The sequence below is a fragment of the Dreissena polymorpha genome, chromosome 14 (genome assembly GCF_020536995.1).
Source record: "Dreissena polymorpha isolate Duluth1 chromosome 14, UMN_Dpol_1.0, whole genome shotgun sequence".
Classification (NCBI taxonomy): Eukaryota; Metazoa; Mollusca; class Bivalvia; order Myida; family Dreissenidae; genus Dreissena; species Dreissena polymorpha.
Window position 1 is genome coordinate 71,827,938 of NC_068368.1, and position 20,295 is coordinate 71,848,232.

At 32.5% G+C, this 20,295-nt stretch overlaps 1 protein-coding gene across 1 annotated transcript in view; it reads right to left on the bottom strand.

Moving 5' to 3' along the window:
* LOC127857470 (teneurin-2-like) overlaps nt 1-20,295 on the bottom strand; it is a 231,258-nt gene that overhangs the window by 154,726 nt on the left and 56,237 nt on the right. The window contains exon 3 of the mRNA XM_052393865.1: nt 17,622-18,619. The gene's annotated coding sequence lies outside the window, so the exon portion shown is untranslated. The remainder of the gene's footprint in view (nt 1-17,621; nt 18,620-20,295) is intronic.

Here is a 20,295-nt window from a genome sequence, read left to right on the forward strand (position 1 = left end):
GCTCTTTTTAAAGAAGGGTTTGAGTCCTCATTGATACAAAGACACTGTGCAAGTTAGCAAAGAATCGGATGAAAATTATGGACTTTATCACATAAAAAAACTGAATTTTTATTTTTTTCTCAAATTCAAGGGGAGATAATTCTGGACTTATAACTCCGATATTGCTCATTTTCAATAGGATTTGACTCATCATTCAGATAAAGACACTGTGCAAGTTGGAAAATGATTGGATGAAAACTGTGGACTTTATTGCGTAAACAAGCCTTATTTCACTATTTTCTCAAATTCAAGGGGAGATAATTCTGGACTTTTTACTCTGATGTATCCCATTTTCAATAGGGTTCGAGTCCTGATTAATATAAAGACACTGAACAAGTTTGAAAAGAATCGGATGAAAACTGTGGACTTAATCGCATAAACAAGAAAAAGTCTAATGCACGCACAAACAGACGGACGACGGAAACCACGCCATGACATAAGCTCTTCAGGCCTTCGACCAGTAGAGCTAAAAAATCAATAGTGGTGATACAAAATTTCCACAAAAGTGACACAAAAAATACCATGGACTGCACAGGCTTATCTGGGATGACACTGTCTGAACATGCATTGAGCCCGCACATGGATTATGCCCGCTTTTCCCAGAGCCCACCTTGTGTAAATTAGAATACAAAATTGTGTATCTAAAATAACAAAAAACTCAATAACATTCAGAAAATGTCTCTGCAACTTGTGTGTCCTTCCCCAACACAGCAGTTGCAATACTTCTGCCTGCCCTGAATTACTAACCACTGACATATCTCATGAAATGGCTGTAAACTTCAATATGCGCACATTAAATATAGCCACTTTATTACAGAACTTTGCATGACACCAGGCAACACTCTCTGTCAAGCAGAGATCCATCAATATCATCCCCCCCACATAATACCTGGATACACTTGGGTCATGTCAACAGAAAAGGTGGATATTGTTATCTAACATTCTGCTCTTCCATTATTAAAATCAATTGTCTCAAGAACATTTATTAATTACTGTTCATAGATGTTGTGCAAAATTAAGATATAATTACAAAACAACATGGCATAAATTATTAAGAACAATTGTCCAGCAATTAACCAGAAATGCAATTACAATCAAAAGATTGTCTAAATGTTTATAATTATGTTAAGGGTTTCTTTTTTTCTGTATAAAAAATACTTGAACGCATCATTAACAAATGGGTCTTCTGCCATATGCTGCATTTGCTCAGTCTGGTCAGAATCTGCCCTATCCGCAGTTAAGTCACACGAGTTTTGTGGACATGGTAATTTAGCAAACAAAAATGTCAAACCACATCCTTGAACTATGTTTTTCTGATTCATCTGTTATTTTCTATTTTATTTTTATTTTATACATAATAATGCATTTCTGTGTATTTTAACTTCTGCATTGCTTTTGTTTTTTCTTAGAACTGTGATAAACATGGAGGGTCACTCCGATTCTTGCAGCATATGACATGCAGAGTAGCTTCCCTTTAAAGCTACACATAGCCTGATTTAGATTCAAAGAGAATATATTCATTCAGTTATAATAAATACATCTGATTAACATGTACTGTTATTGCTATGTAATAAGATCACATGTGAAAACAGTAGTATTTTCTTGCATTTGGTTTATTAATTCATAAATATAATCTATTCTAAAGTTTATCTTTTTAAATTTTAACATAAACATTAAAATAGGCATACTATTTTTATTGTATTTATTATGATACATGAAAATCATGACATCTAAATAAATAAGTAAAATTTAAAATTGTTAAAAACAAACCAACTAACTATAATTTATCTTTTTGACAAATGAAATGCAGTTTGACATACATTCAAACACATGCAATATATACAGCAGCCAGTGTTAGAGATGCCAGTAAAAACTACAAACGTTGACTTAATTTCAGCTTATTGGACAATTAAAAGACGTACAAATGGCTACAGGCGGAGTGATATAAATGAATGATAGTGGTCAGAGATGATGACCAAATTACTTTGGCCACGCCAGGGCGTAGTGTGGTCAAACTGACCACTGAGATTAATGGCTTCTTTCTTTACAACTCTTTCTGTATAAATATTTTCATACTTCAGTTTAGAATGCCTGGATGAGAAGACCAATAAATAACATAAACATGACATGTTTATGTAGGTATTATTCATATAAATGAAACACAAACAAATACTAAGTGTACAAGAGTTAACAACTGAATAATATTCCTATATCACACCATTATGTTAAGTTGATATGACATTAATCTTGGAATTAACTGTGTTCTTTTTTTTAACCATTAATTATATAAAATGTCACATGTTGTGTTTATTAATGTTGACAAATTATAATTCAAATGGACACAGTTACATATATAATTGCATCATTTAACTTGATTTCACTACAAAACTGGATGTTTAATAATGCTTTTGTTTAAATCCTAAAAAATATAATCAGTGTCAATGCATGCATGAACAGTTAGAAAATAGTTCAAATGATTAAAAAAATACAATCACTGTTCATGTAAAAATAATTGAAAGAGCATTTCATACTAAGAGAAAAAACAGAAGTTAAAAAAATACATTTGGAACATATTAAGCAAATTAGGTTGAGAAAATCACCAAAATCATGTCCATTCCAAGTTTGGTTTCTTATTCCAATTTCCCATAATACACTGTTCCTATTTACTTTTTAAGCACGGTCATTTAACATTTGTCTGAGTACATTCATAAATACAAATATTTGATAATAATGACTCAATATGGTTTCATATGGTACTGCTTTTTCAAGAGTTTGAAGAACTGTAATTGTATTGATGGTATTGTTTTACTAATCTTATTATTTTTTTACTGACACCTTTTGTAACTCTGGCAATAATGCTAAGATAATTGGTCAAAAGGTTGTTTTGTTTTTTTGCAAACCTAAGGACAAAATGCATGAAACCATTTTGCTTTGTATTCTTGAAATAGTTGCCACTCATTATTCATGATATCATAAGACATGCAATTTTTTGCATGTATCCAATTAAAAACACATGGCCATGTCCATAAGCTAAGATTTCACTGCCTTGCATAATGATTACATCATTTTATCAAGCGCAATTTCACATGTAAAATGAAGATTTAACTTTTATCAATAACACTCAAAATATTTTTTGCTTGATTTCTGACCCAAGCTTTATAAAATCTGGAAAAAAAATTCACTCACACAAATGTTCTTGAAAATTAAATATAGTGCCTATCAATATTTTATCCTGTTTAACTTTCTTGATAATTCAATAAATATCTATATGATTATTTACCTTGATAAATTGCACAAAGAGCTATAACTTCTTCAAACTGTATTATATCCAACATTTAAGTCCATAACTATACATACAAATGACCATCATAATAAAATATTTAAACTCCATCCATAACCAAACAACTTTCCGTTTAAACACATATAAAATTTAATCAACTGCAATAAAATTAAACTGTGTGACTTTAAAATCTAATAAAATTTGATACACAAGTCACTATAAGGTCACTGATGGACAGATTTATCTCAAATGGACACAAATACATTTTTAAAATACTGTGATCTGTTTCCTTATAATAGAGGGATAGTTTTAACAAAGTGTTAGTTTACATGGCAGGGGGTGGTGGACCAGACAGCTTATGAAGTCTTCACTGACCAAGGCGGATTTAAGAAGTTGTAATTTAATGACAGACTTATGCATATATCACAGCTTGTTGCATGGTCGTGCAAGTGTGGAAACTTGTTTCTGAACATTTAAACATCTGGAGTGTGTACATTTAGCTCTTAAGATCTATAACTTGAAAAAAAAATATTATAATAAAGATTTTATTAGGCATTTTGGTACCAGACAAAGATATAATTTGTCTTTTAAAATACATTTCAAAATTGTACTATGCTTCTGCAATTTGTATGCTTTCGTTGTGAACAGTATGAGAACCAAACAACTTAATTAATTGTCTATTCCATATTCATGTTTTACTGTATTGATTAACTCAAAAAGTTACATTAGCAAAATCAGAAAAATGCAAAATTATGTCAGTAGCATTTCATGTAGTTTGCCATTAACCCATTTATGCCTAGCGTCCAGAAAAAAGGCCTTGGAAAACAGCGTAGACCCAGATGCGGCGTCTCATCAGGGTCTGCGCTGTTTGCTTAAAGGAATTTCTGTAAGAAACATTCTAAATATAGAAATAAATATACTAGACATCCATAATTTTGGAAATAAATTGATCCAATTTAGAAGGATGGGAGAGTCCACTAGGCATAAAAGGGTTAATTGCTCAATATACAATAGTTCAATGCTACACTGGATGCACTAAGTTTGAATATATATATTAGTTCAAGTTAATAGGTATGAATATCGTTAAGTATTTGGTATTAAAATTTCAGACAGTTACTGTAGGTTTACACGTATAGCGCGCAGTATTTTACCTCCATATTTCAAATTAAAAAGCTGGTGCGCGCTATACATTGATACAGCGCTATCCTGGCTGCTAAATTGGTAAAAAAAATGTTGTGTAATCGTAAATAATCAAAATGGCCGCCATGTTTTTTTTCCAGAAAACTACCACCCTATAATCATACAGCAGTGTTTTTTTTCACTTATAGGGGAATGGTGGCGGGGCCCGTCCAAAGGGGAAAAATGCGTCGTTTTTTAGGAAAAGGGGAAAATTAAAATTCACTTGTTTATATGAAATGATATTTATTATATTAATACACATGTTTGTATGAATATAATATTGACAGCTGAATGTCTTTGTACTTTTTCTTAAAATTAAAATATATATCAATGATTTTTTCAACATAAGTTTCAGACAGTTCAGCCTTCATGCACAGTCTCAGTTTTCTTAGCCATTTTGAGTCTAATTGGGATCTTTTAAATCGATAAAATGGCAAAACTGAGCATTTTTTATCAATAAAATGGACCAAATTGGAATGATTTTATCAACAAATATTGACACAATATAGATACATCAGGCCTTTTCCTGGCCATTTTGGGAGAAAAATGCAATTAATGTGAAAAGTCAACTGATTTGGGAAAAACTATTTAATATAACTCTTTATAATAATTCAAAATAATATAAATTATAGTTATATACTTTGTAAGTTATTTATGAAATAAATTTGAGATATATTTATCATGATTATGATAAAGTTATTTCAAAAAAAAAAAAAATTTTTTTTTTTTTTTTTTTTTTTTTTTACTTCTGGAGGGGATTTTTTTTACAAAATGGGGGAAAAATATATACTCTTTTTTGAGGGGAATGGGGCCGAATATCGGCCCCGAAATTGCCATAAAAAAAACACTGTACAGACTGAGGGGCCATTGTCGAAACAACAAGAAGTCGCTACTGGTAGATATGAATGCTGTAGAAGTTTTGGTCAAAAATAAATTTGTTTGAATAAACTTGCAGACATTTCTTTGTTTGTGTTTTTACACTTCTTTATTGATGAATTCCGATAGGGATTGTTGTCGACATTCTGGAGAGCAGGCAAGGGTAAGTGCGAACGAGGTCTTTTTTGCGGGTAACACAATTTTTGAATGCTTAATTAAGCTTTCCAATGCCCCGGATTATTGGTTTGTGCAATAGTAAAATGGCAGCCATTTTTGGTCCAATTTGGTGGTTTTATTGTCTTTAAATACTTTTTTCTCCATATTTGCATTTAAAAAACAGCCTGCGCGCTATACACGGGAGCGCGCTATACGTGGAAACCTACGGTAGCTAATGCCAAAACTGTTTCATTATTTATTATTTCATTTTGTGATAAAAATCTTTAAAAAATCCATTAAACTGCAATTATTGACTTTCAACATAAGCAAATATGTATGAATACCTTCAAAAAACTAACCTTTAGACACAATCTTAAATACATCTTTGTTACCACAAATGGTTGCAATTATGAAACTCAATGAAGTACTGACATTACAAGAACATTTATTCTATAATTGCCCATTTAAAATATTGAAACATGGAATTAAATTGTATGATTTCAATTGATTTGTGTAACGCAGAATGATTTAGGTTTAAAATATATATACATTTCATATTTTGCAGTCTGATATTAACTTCCAAATAAATGCTTTAATTTCAGTAAATTTGCTTAAAGAATTTAGGATTTGATAGGAATTTGTTAATTCTTGATTGAACAGATGTTGAGGATTACTTTTGGCAAGAAAAATTCATACCAGTATTTACATAATGTGGAAAAAACATATCTGAAAATCTTTAAAACACAATTTTTACGTAATATTTAATCTCACTGAGTTTTATGACTGTGTTTTTAAACAGGACATGCCAAGAGTTACATTTAGATAACATATTCCTACAGAAACTTAAAACACTTGGGACCAAATTAATTTGAAATGAGTTCCATAAACAATTTTTATGTGGGCATTTGTGAAATTCCCACAAAGGGTATAAACCACTATTAAGAACTTATTTTATGAACATTTGAACATTCAAAATCCCAAGAACCTAAAATAATTGCCCATTAAAATAGATTAAAATACAGGCCTATATCTCCTTGACTTTTGATTAAAACCAAAAATATATCTCATATTTCACTATCATTTTTCAAACAAAGGAAAGACATAAAGATAAAGGATGGAGCTACAACACAATATAGTATTGCGTTAGATTCACCAATAAAAAATGTTACATTAATTTTCAAAATTTACATAAATGCGCATGAATACACAAAACATAATACAGTTAATATTAAGTGTAAAAAATAGTATTGGTTGATTTTATAGTGTTTTGGTAACAGAAAATTGTTTGTATCCACTAACTCGTCGGACCCTATTTTTGCCAGCTGAATTCAAACATTTGTCAGACTTTTCCAGTTCAGTTTTCAATCACTTTTGTAAAATTCAATCATACTTGCTTTATAATAAATTATTAATTTAAAGAACCAATACTGACATGAGATTGGGAAGATATTTGTCCATTATTATTTAAGTCAGAAATAACATATGAATCTTTAAAAAAAATACAAATGTAAAAGTTGAGCCCATAGTTACTTCCTACATTTTTGGGCTGATGTTAGGGAAAACAAACACTGAATTTTTTTGCAGTATATTTTGGTAGCCATTACTTAAATAATTGTATCATTAAAGTTAACAAAAACATTTTGTGCATACAGTTGGTCTTGGTAAAAAATCATTGAACAATCTTCATAGATAACAAGAGATGTGTTTGTCAGAAACACAATGCCCCCTAATGGCCACTTTGAAGCCATATATGTGAACTTTGACCATGAAGAATGACCTTGACCTTTCAACCCTGAGAATTTGCAGCTCCATGAGATACAAATGCATGCCAAATATCAAGTTGCTATCCTCCATATTGAAAAAGTTATGATCAAGGTTAAAGTTTTGGGACAGACACACAGACACACACATACAATGACAGACAGGCCAAAAACAATATACCCTGATCATTTGATCCGGGGGCATACAAATCTTCATATTTTACTACTTCAACAATTAATGTCCTAATTCAGGAAAAATATGAATTAATTATTAGCAAAAAATACACAACATGGTGCAAAAATGGGATGCTTAGAACTGTCACCTTTTATACAATAAATTACCCAGCGGGCTTTTATTGTACTAAGAACTATAGTTTTGTTTGTGCTCTAATTCAAGCCTCTGACACAGCCCAGCACTTCCTGACACACTAACAATGTTCCACATGGCATCCAATATAATTGCTATTATTTACTGTTTAATCTAATGATGAACAATTCATGCCATTAAAGTCTGTAATGTCCCTGTTATTTACATGTGGTATTTTTAGTCTTTAATTTAAAATGTTCATTACTCTTATGCAAATATCAATTGTTCAACAGTCTATAGACATGCTTTAATATTCAAATGCATTGTAATTTATATTTGATTGTACTACAACTCAGAAAGCCTAGTGAGATTTCATGTTTGCTTCAGACTACCAATTCACACATGTGTTATAATTCACCCTATAATGATCTATTAATTTTTTATGACACAAAGAGCTTGGCATTCCTGTCATAATGTAAATAAGTGCTCTTATTTAAATTTTGATCCGGCAAAAGACATGCTCTATATAATCACAATTGACATAAAGTTTACATCCCATGGTAGAGAATCCCCATAATTCATATCACATGCAGCCGTCTGTAGATATTCAACCAATCTGACAATGTCATATTACTTTATTATTCATATTCAAACAGTTGCATATTTTCCACTTTAATACAGATATTCAATGACAGAAATCTTCCAAACCTCATTAATTCTTTCTTGAACATTATGTAAAAGTGAATTAGGAAATAATAATCGAATGCAGCAAAATTTACTGGAATACCTAAAAACAAGAATATAAGTGAAACTTAAGTGGAGGCTGCCCAATGAGTTATATTGTCCATGTCTGGGTAAATTGTGAGAAAGCAATGTATTATTCAAGGTGAAAAAAATCTAATTCAAGATGAAAACAATTAATTGTTAAAGGGATAATAACTCCTTGAAAACTTACTGAACTGGTAATTGACATGACAATACTCATATGCCCACCCCATAAAAAATCCAAAAGGTTCTCTATACTTATAGAAAATATAATTATAATGTGATTATAAAACAATGGCATTGTTTAAAGGGAGTATGCACGATTTTGTCAAATATTAATGAATTTTTATAAAATGTGTAAAAACATATACAAATATTTCAATATAAATTAAAATAAAAGTTAAGAAGATCATGTATCGAAAAATAAGAAATAAGCCAGATATTTAATTCTGAAATCGAAAATGTCTGTACAGTCGAATACGCCACCATGTATATCAATTGCACGTACGATGTGAATCTAAATTTAGTTTTATGGATCATTTGAATTTCCTGCAACGATATCTATTCATACGACACACAAACACTTGCTCTGATCCTAATAATAAGACGAATGCTTCCGTTATTGTAGGAAAATATGTACGAAATATCTTTGTCACAATTGGCTCGGGGCGCTAATTTGCCTTTGCTGCATTTTATGAAATTCGTCTTCAATGTATAATTTTTCTTGCCTATTTTGTGTTATTGTAACATATTTTTATCAATATATTGCAATTTAACACATAAAAATCGTGCATACTCGCTTTAACAAAATTTATATGTAACAAGAGGGCCATGATGGCCCTGTATCGCTCCACTGTTTTTTATGTGAAAAAAAACGTGCAATGCGCATGGGTTGAAATGTACTCAAGCATGTGACTTTCTCTTGTTATCACTCATCCCACTGGGCGCTTAAAGTTGGAAGGGGGAGCATTTTTATACACTGTAACTCCAATATAGCGCGGTCAATGGGGTCCAAGCTGCGAAACAGCGTTATAACGGATCCGCGTTATAGGTTTTGAGCTAATTTACTGCAGGGCGCTATTAACAAAACAGGTATAGAATAGCTTATAATATAGGTCATGTATATATATATTGCCATGCTGTGTTGACGCAAATACATGCATATAAACCGAATCGTATCGATAACAGTATACATACCGCTTTTCTTATGTGCACATTTATCCGATAATCCAATAAAATTTCAACATCACTTAAAAATAATAATCTTGAACATTAATGACGATATATGTTTAAGAAATTCGTAAACACAACCGTACGCATATATGCCATTTTCAGAAGTGTTAAGAGTACAGTGCATTATGGGGCAGAGCTTTCATTGGACGAGCAACTTTAAATTTAAATTGAATGCAATACGACTCATGTACAAAAAATTGTTATATTGCGTCATACGCATGCAAAAAACGTGTTTCCCGGGGACTTTCTGATACCGCGCGAAAATGAAAGTGAAACTCTGTTTACAATTGCCGGTACAATGCGTTCGCATGTAAATAAATCGTCTGCATTATTTAATTTCTTATACACGAACTGAATGAGATTAAATGACATAATACTAGAATGATAATAAAATGACAGAAAAAGTTGTTTTATACAGTAGGCAGTATATTTCACAGCCGCTCATTTAATATAGTCAAACTGCAACCATATCAAAGAAAGAATGTTTCAATCGTTTTGAATTACTTGAATTGTATAACTATCCCGCTTGCACTTAACTTATGGAAATTATTGCACTGAACCACTCTGATGAGGAATACATGTTATAAACACTGACACGCGAGTTTCACACCTTTATTGACATTACACAACAGATTAACACCAATTAGCTGTCGGTGTTATTTAACCTCGAGGCGATTATAATCGGTTCAACATACGGTTGAATAAAGCAATCAACATAACTGTGATTGCCGCCATCTTTGAATTGTCTGAAAATACATGAAGTTGCATTATACGGATTTGAATCCGAAATAAAATGGAAGGTTGGAGAAAAAATGGGATCCAAGCACCCTCCGCGTTATATTGGATTCAGCGTTATAACGGAGCACTTTATATTGGAGTTACAGTGTATATGGAAAAAGTTACTACCATGTTAACTAAACAGACTAAAAAGCCCAGGAATTGTTGCACAGGTCCTTTGCTTATAACGTAGGTACATTTATCTCTCCAAAAGATATTGTTGTTCTTTCTATTTCACATATTTTTAGATGCTGAAGATCAAATCTACGCATTTGATTTGAAACAGATTCACAAGACCCATAATGAATCAAAATGCCTTAACCCTTTACCAAACGACACATTTTGGACTTTCCCAATTTAAAAGAGGTTGCAGACAACAATTAAATTGTAATGGAATCTGAAGGAAATGATCAGGTCGGGTAGAAATAATTGTGATAAAAGGAGAAATTGCTCCTTTTATCACAATTACTTATAAAGTCGTCAGCTACAAACCTGTAAAATCCTGTTAGTGTTTGGTAAAGGGTTAATAATCTCTGGTTCCTTTTTAAGAGCCTTTCACACATTGATAACAAATACAGTAGCATCTTTCTTTGTAAAGAATCATCTCAAAATATAACAAGGGCTGTTTGTAAAACATGCATGCCCCCCATATGGGCTGTCAGTTGTAGTGGCAGCCATTGTGTGAATACGTTACTTGGCACTGTGACCTTGACCTTTGACCTAAAAATCAATAGGGGTCATCTGCGAGTCATGATCAATGTACCTATGAAGTTTCATGATCCTAGGCTTATTAGCTTTCTTGAGTTATCATCCGGAAACCATTTTACTGTGTAGTCACCGTGACCTTGACCTTTGACCTAGTGACCTAAACGTCAATAGGGGTCATCTGCAAGTCATGATCAATGTACCTATTAAGTTTCATGATCCTAGGTGCAAGCCTTCTTGAGTTATCATCCGGAAACCATATTTCTAAGTTGAGTCACCGTGACCTTGACCTTTGACCTAGTGACCTGAAAATCAATAGGGGTCATCTGCGAGTCATGATCAATGTACCTATGAAGTTTCATGATCCTAGGCATAAGCGTTCTTGAGTTATCATCCAGAAACCATTTTACTATTTCGGGTCACCATGACCTTAACCTTTGACCTAGTGACCTAAAAATAAATAGGGGTCATCTGCGAGTCATGATCAATGTACCTATGAAGTTTCATGATCCTAGGCATAAGCGTTCTTGAGTTATCATCCGGAAACCATTTTACTATTTCGGGTCACCATGACCTTGACCTTTGACCTAGTGACCTGAAAGTCAATAGGGGGTCATTTGCGAGTCATGAACAAATTTGGTAGAGGACTATTAGATATCACTACATACCAAATTTAGTAGCCCTAGGCTCTATAATTATGAACAAGAAGATTTTTAAAGCTTGCACAAAATAGGCCTTATTTAAGCATATGTTCATTTTTGTGACCCCCGGGGCAGGGTCAAATTTGTCCACAGGGGCATTATTTGAACAAACTAAGTAGTAGAGACCTATTAGATGTCACTACATACCGAATTTGGTAGAAATAGGCCCAATAGTTCAATTTTGTGACCCCTGGGGAACGGTTAAATTTGATCCCAATGACTTAATTTGAACAAACTTGGTAGAGGACCAAATTTGGTAGCCCTATGCCATTCGGTTATGGACAAGAAGATTATTTAAGTTTGCACAAAACAGGCCTTATATAAGCAAATTTTCAATTTTTTGACCCCCCACGCAGGGTCAAATTTGACCCCAGGCGCATAATTTGAAGAAACTTGGTAGAGGACTATAAGATGTCACTACATACCAAATTTGGTAGCCCTAGGCCCAATTGTTATGGACAAGAAGATTTTTAAAGTTTTCACAAAATAGGCCTTTTTTAAGCAAATTAAAAAAAAATTACTTCCCGGGGCAGGGTCAAATTTGACCTCAGGAGCATAATTTGAACAAATTTGGAAGAGGTTCACCCCAGGAACATTCCTGAGAATTTTCATCAGAATTGGACCAGTAGTTTAGGAGAAGAAGATTTTTAAAGAAAAAGTTAACGCACGGACGGACGGACGCACGCACGCACGACAGACACAGGACCATAACATAAGCCCCGCTGGCCTCTGGCCAGTGGAGCTAAAAATAACTTGTCATAAAACGCTTGCATTAAGACAAGAATGATTTCATTTCAAATCTAATTGTAATGCAGTTAAAATGTGTAATAATGAGTAATACAACAAGCAGATTACATCTGTATTTCAATATTAAGATAAATTGTATAGGCATGATGGTTGCGAAAACTTTAATGGTGACAATTCAGCAGTATCCGATTCTATCTTAGGTGCATCTGCATTAGTTATATCTGTATAACGTCAAATTGAAAGTGATTTGGGGGTGTATCAAAGTCATAAACAATACAACCAAAAAACGCTATTGAGAGCATTTTTTTTTAATTCTTCATTTCCTACCTCAATATAGGATACCCACTGTAACCCTCTGTCAACACCTATTGTAAGAACAATATTTGGTTATAAAATATGTTCAGCCATCAGGGCCTTCCTTTCTCCTTACCAGTGTATCCCAGTTCATTTAGAATCAAATTTCTGACACTGAAAAATCACAAGTTTCAAAACAATTTGGTACAATTTTCAAAATAAATGACAGGACTTCCTTTCTGATAACATATCTGGTTTCCACCTCATCCCTCATAATGTTTGTGATTCATTTTGTATTCAGCGTTGTTGTTGTTTTTCGAATGTGCAATAATGGAAAAATGTGTCTGTTTGCTGTTGACATTATCAATCCTACATAAGAAAGGTCTTTGATTGAATTAACCCATTTATGCCTAGCGTCCTGATAAAAGGACATTGCAAACAGCATAAACCCAGATGAGACGACGCATGATGCGGTGTCTCATCTGGGTGTACGCTGTTTGCTTAAAGGAATTTCTGTAAGAATTGTTCTAAATATAGAAATAAATATACTAGACATCCCTAATTTTGGAAATAAATTGATCCAACTTAGAAGGATGAAAGAGTCCACTAGGCATTAATGGGTTTACGTACCATACCATGTACATTCTATCAATGAGCAGCGCTAGACTGGTAAAAAATGGGCTTAATCCATGTGCCCTAAGTGTTATCCCAGGTGAGCTTGTGCAGTCTGCACAGGCTAATAAGGGATGAAACTTTCTTCTTTTATAAAATTTGTTGTGTACAAGTATTCTCTTCTAAACAAAAATCCAGTCTATGTGTTGTGGTCTCATTAGCAAACAGGGATCAAGCTCCTGACCAGACTTAGTGGATGCTGGGCTGGAGATACGCTAGCCACATATGACATAGAACCCATTTTTGCATGATGCGTGGCATATAACATTTAAACTATACCATTATAATATTAAATGACTTGATCCTCTAAAAACATATGATGAAGTCAAAAGTGTGACAGATTTAATGCTCTTTTAAAAGTCAATGCAACATTAACCATGGGTAAGTTTTCATTAGCCACTTAAAATCGATATACCTCAGATATACCTTGGGTGCACTCTTATACCACAATTAACATATTCAATTTCAAATTAATCTGCACTTGATATCCAAATTACATGTCTGGTGAATACAGATGAGGCAACCGACTCTAACATGAAATGGCCTTCGCTCTTGCATTTAAATAGTCAGTTTTAAATGTTGCTTCTTATGCAATTGTTGTATATTGTAAATATACACACACTTTTTGAATGCAATTTCTTAATTAACATATAACTGATTTTTTTTCTGGAAGGAACATGCAATTTTGAGTGCAACATATGTTTGGGGAGTTGTGTAGCGACCAGGTTAACCCAATCGCAATCACAGTGTTGCCATGACAGCCAAGGTGTCCCAGGTTCGGGAGGCCTGGCATGGCTGCACAATAATATCACCCTGTGACATACACATAAGAATGTCTAGATTATAAGTGATGATCTTGTTTGTAATCATTTAGAGAAAGTCAAATATTACATAAGTATGTTGACATAATGTAATGTCATCATGAAGGAGACCCTAAGACAATGCTCTTTTTATGATGACAATATTTAAGCTGATAAATAAGATTCTAACAACATTTTATGATGATGATTAATACAATGCTGATAGTGGAGGTTGCACGATGGATGACAGCATTGATAATGATTGTTTTCATTTATGTATGAGCCAAGCTCCACAAGATTACTGAGTAATAAACACATAGGTGTCAATGATAAACTATCAGTGGAGTGTTTAATTTAAAATACATATCATAAATATGCTGATTACAACATAAAATAGGGCATGTTTGTTTTAAAAGTTCAACCATGTTTTCAACAAGGCTATAACACTGGCTGACCTGCTGTCAAATACCACAATGTTTTTATAGCAAAGAAAAGATTTAGATGTTGTTTTGATATGAAGACATGTATTTATTTACATTAAATACTTTATTCTTTATGATAAGTTAAGTAAATCTGATTTGGGTTATTTCGAACGATCAAGTAAAAAATAATAATGTATTCTTATTTTTGGTTCAAAGCTCTTAAAAATAAATTATTGATAATACTGCATTTTCTTCATATACCGGTAGTCTCTCAATATTAATATAAATTTGGTCCCTGTCCTGAGGAACGTAATTTTAATTTGTTTCAGATCTTTATTGACTTAAACCAATTAATTGATGGAAATTTAACCATCTTTTTCTACTGAAAACAATTAATTAAATAAAGATACCTTTATAAACTTTATGGAAATATTATCTTATTATTGACTGGCAAAAAAAAGTGTGATTCCACACATACCTTGTACACATACTAGACTTTGGTTTTAGGCAAAAAATTCAATGCCCCAATGTCAAAATTTCAATTCATTTTATACTTATTTAAAATCACCTGTAATCAATACCCCACGACTACAATGCACCATTTTTGTCAATGCCAGGTATAAAATAATTATCAAATTAGCAAGGAACAATTAAAGTAATTAAATTGATTAAACCATATACATCTCTGATGCACTTGATATGCAGTTCTATGAATTGAGGTGTGTGGTAAAAAAGAATAGATTGCTAGAGGTATTGTTCATTTTTCTAAAATGCCAACTGCGTCTCTCCTTATGTCGTTACAAAGTTGTTTTGTTATGTCATTTGGGTTTTCATGATATTTTAAGTCTAGTTTAAATCCTGTGGTTAAATTGTTCACCTCAATCGCAACATAATCTTTATAACATTAACTCATAGAAGGATGCTATTATTACTGTACAAATAATAATATGACACATTTTAAACATATCAATACAACGTTGATAATGATTCAACATGAAGAATGATAAAACTTTATTTTATATTTAAATATGAGGCAAATAATATTAAAAAGGATTCTTGTGCTGTAAAATTAATTGACCTGATGTTTGGTTACAGACTAATTCACATTTTTAAACATATACACATCACAACATTTATTTGTATACTTCTTTAGTATCTCAATGTAGAAATATTATTTACACAATATGAATATATCAGGTATTTACATATTTTATGTGTTTTTTTTTTTGAAAATATAATTTGATATAAAACATAATAAGGCTTGTTTTATTGCTAGGTTACACATTCTAATCGCAGAAGTCATGTTACATTGTAATCTTTATAACATAATTTACTCTGGGTATGCACCAGTAATTCAGGGGTAACATCTGTCAATGACATGTTCACAATAAGAAGTAAACAGTAAATAAGTTTGAATAAACAAAAAAATAAACAAAAAATATTTGTTGTTATTTCCATTTAATATTACACTGAATTAATAAATATATAACTTGAGTCACAACTGCATATATAATAATTGAAATCAGTGGCAATATTAATAGCTAATAGTAAAAATGTTCTTTAAAGAAATATATGCGTCATAAATTATTCAATAAATATTGAATAGAACAAAAAGAAAAAATGTCTTTATATTTAAGGGTTTTACAAGAAAAAGTTGTTCGCCAACCAAAAAAGGTATGCCATTCACTAGCTCTGTTTGCTCAGAAAGGTATCACATTGTCAAAGGCATGCGTCAATCTGCAGCCGCGTATCTCTGCTTAAAAGATCTACAAAGCCGCTAACAAAAAACATATTGTCACCTTAAACTTCTTCTTTGTACTTCAAAAAGATTAATCATTGAAACCTATAAGATAACAAAATCAGACACTTGACATGATCACTTTCAAAGCCCAAGAGAACAAAAATGCAAATTTCAAAATTTTACCCCCTCAGATAAAATTGCAGGTAAACAGTTACTGGGAGTTTATCAGGAACGATGATGAAAAAATGACTTATTGATCAAATATGGAAAGCCCCATTGAGAGATAACACGCCTGGTCAAGTGTTTTCGATATCTTAATGTCTCAAGTCATTTGTCACATGTTTATCTTTACAAAACCTCTTCTACAGAACCATCCCATGTTTTCTGCGAAGTTCCCTCTGTGCAAAGTTTTTAATCCAACAAACAAATACAGACACTACATTTGCAGAAAGAGCAATAAAAAAAGAAAAATATATGTGAAAAAAAGTCATTTAAGAACAACTTTTTTCATCTTGTAATTAAATGTTGTTTATAAATATTAGTATTTTTTTCAATGTAAGGCTTTGTTTTTGTTATCAATTGCTGGTGTGTGTTTTTACTATTTGAATCTAAAAGGATTTTTTATAAATATATATTTTTTCATATGGAAGCATAAAAAATCACCTTTTGTTGCTGCTCTTTTTAGAATATAATGACACTTTTGAATTGTTGTGTTGTTATTTTATAAAGAGTGACCATACAAATATATAAAATACTAAACTGGAAAACAATACGTAATTTAGTGGAACACATTATAATATAAGTTTATCTTTGTTTAATAAACTGTGTAACTTTAAAATGAATATTTTTGTTCATATATATAATATATTTTGTATTAATTGATGTACACAAAATTGTATTATAAGTTATTTACAAATTTATATTGGCTTCTTTTTTAAATAAATAATTATCATAATTGGTAAAAAATATAAAAGGTCCTTCAATAATATTATCTAAACAAAAAATTCTAACATAATTCATGTTTAGAAACCGATTATAATAAAGGTGATGTCATTAAGAAAACACATTTTAGTAAAGGTAATATCATAAAAGAAATATTATATTACATTAAAAGTACTCTATTACCAATAATAAATTGACCAAATAGGACACGATAATTCCACTTACCTTTGAAAAAACAATCTGCAGCTTTTTTCTGTATAATATGTTCAACTTTTAACTCACAGTATTTTAATTAACTCTTTTTGTAAGAACTTTAAAAAAAATCACAATTTTCACTCCTTAAATCAGTAGCAAAGTATCTATAACAAAAACAGTGTATCACAATAATGAAATGAAAGCAAACACATTGATAATTCAATATGAAAAATAACTTCCTATACAATCCACTCAGCTTACAAGTTAAAAGTACCCACACTTTCAGCTAGATAACAGTATATCTCAACCACAAAAATGGGTAAACCTTGTATGCAGGGGCTCAATCTATCAGAAAACTTATTTAAATCACTAAATGATTCAGTTACACTACTATCTTATAATCTTGACTGTTGAAACCATGCATTAAATCACAGCGTCTGACTAATATTATCCACCGAACTCAATTACCCAAAACCTAATTCAACTTTTCACTAACATATAATTTTGTCATCCAGAATAATTGCGCTACATGCTACCTCAGTCCTTTAACATTACTGCTCTCTATCTAACCATCCAGTTAAATTAAATCATTATAAATTCATCCTATCAAATTCAGTATCGAAGTCGTGCGAGTAGATTTTGTTTTATGGATTCAGTAACACGCCTCGGATCAGGGTGTCTTTACCGTTTTCAACACAGGTAAACATCGTTCACACAACATGCAAATATTTTCACATATTTTCACAATGGGACGCCCTCCAGTAGTGAGACTAAATCCAACTATCGGCTTTCGGCTAATCACTGCTGCTGATGTCTCATTTCACTCAATTATTGAGAGAGGCGGTGCCTCTATTTTAGTCAGGAAAGCCCTTTCCGTTTGTAGCAGTGGTCCAGGAAAACCCATATTGTTTGGTGGATCACATGACTTTGGCAGGGTATGAACCATAGAAGCGTTTCATGCTGTCCACTTTGTATACGACAACGTTGTTGAAAGGAAGCCTGTATTTTTGTTCTTCCAAGCTCATTTCCTGAATATAATGGAAATAATTGACCTCAAGTAAAAAGAAATACAAAAAGTCACTTAAGGCTATTGATCCTCACATGGAACAGTTTTATTGCTATCAAAGGACAAGGGTTAAGATTTATTGACAGTTTTGCACAAAGGTGATTTTAAGAGAGATCAAACAAAACAAATGGTAGTGAATGACATGAACAAAATCTGATGTATTTCTATTTCTTATTTAACAAAAAGTGTTCACACAATATATTGATGTAACATTTCATATTTTAGAATAAAAATTAAAAATATTTGGAATAAATAAAACAAAATGCATACAATTTTTGCAATAAACTAGTGACCTGAAAATCAATAGGGGTCATTAGCGGGTCACGATCAATGTACCTATGAAGTGTCATGATCCTAGGCAAAAGCGTTCTTGAGTTATCATCCGAAAATCATTTTACTATTTCGGGTCACCGTGACCTTGACCTTTGATCTTGTGACCTCAAAATCAATAGGGGTCATCTGCAAGTCATGATCAATCTACCTATGAAGTTTCATGATCCTAGGCGTATGCGTTCTTGAGTTATCATCCGAAAACCATTTTACTATTTCGGGTCACCGTGACCTTGACCTTTGACCTAGTGACCTCAAAATCAATAGGGGTCATCTGCAAGTCCTGATCAATCTACCCATGAAGTTTCATGATCCTATGCATATGCGTTCTTGAGTTATCATCTGGAAACCATTTTACTATTTCAGGTCACCGTGACCTTGACCTTTGACCTAGTGACCTCAAAATCAATAGGGGTCATCTGCAAGTCAAGATCAATCTACCCATGAAGTTTCATGATCCTAGGCGTATGCGTTCTTGAGTTATCATTCAAAAACCATTTTACTATTTCTGGTCACCGTGACCTTGACCTTTGACCTAATAACCTCAAAATCAATAGGGGTCATCTGCGAGTCATGATCAATGTACCTATGAAGTTTCATGATCCTAGGCCCAAGCGTTCTTGAGTTATCGTCTGACAACCACCTGGTGGACGGACCGACAGACCGACATGAGCAAAGCAATATACCCCCTCTTCTTCGAAGGGGGGCATAATAAATATACCAGTTGTTTTTTGTCAAACTGTAAACCCAGGGTACTGGTGTTAGTAGTGGAACACTAATTTTGTGGATTTTGTGGTTATAGATAACAATGAAGTTAAGAGTCCAATACTTTAGACTTTAGCTAATGTTTTTGTGTTTTTAAGTTCTTAAACATGTTTTTTCATAATGTATGCCTGAATTTTATTTTTAAAACAAAGTAGTTATTATATGATATAATGGAGCTAAAGGCCAGAGACGCAAAATGCCATATTATGTATGAAGTACACACATTTTGTATAGGGGCGAAAGGGTTTCAATGGAATCTTTGTCCAAATCAATGCAACTGCGGTAACAGTGATAAGTCATGTTCTGACCCATGGGGAATTGAGGTCACAGTGGTAAGGTATGTTCTGACCACAGGGCAATTGAGCTCACAGTGGTAAGTCATTTTCTGACCACTGGAGAATTGATGTCACAGTGGTAAGCCATGTTCTGACCACTGGGGAATTTAGGTCACAGTGGTAAGGCATGTTCTGACCACTGGACAATTGAGGTCACAGTGATAATGCATGTTCTGACCACAGGGGAATTTAGGTCACAGTCATAAGT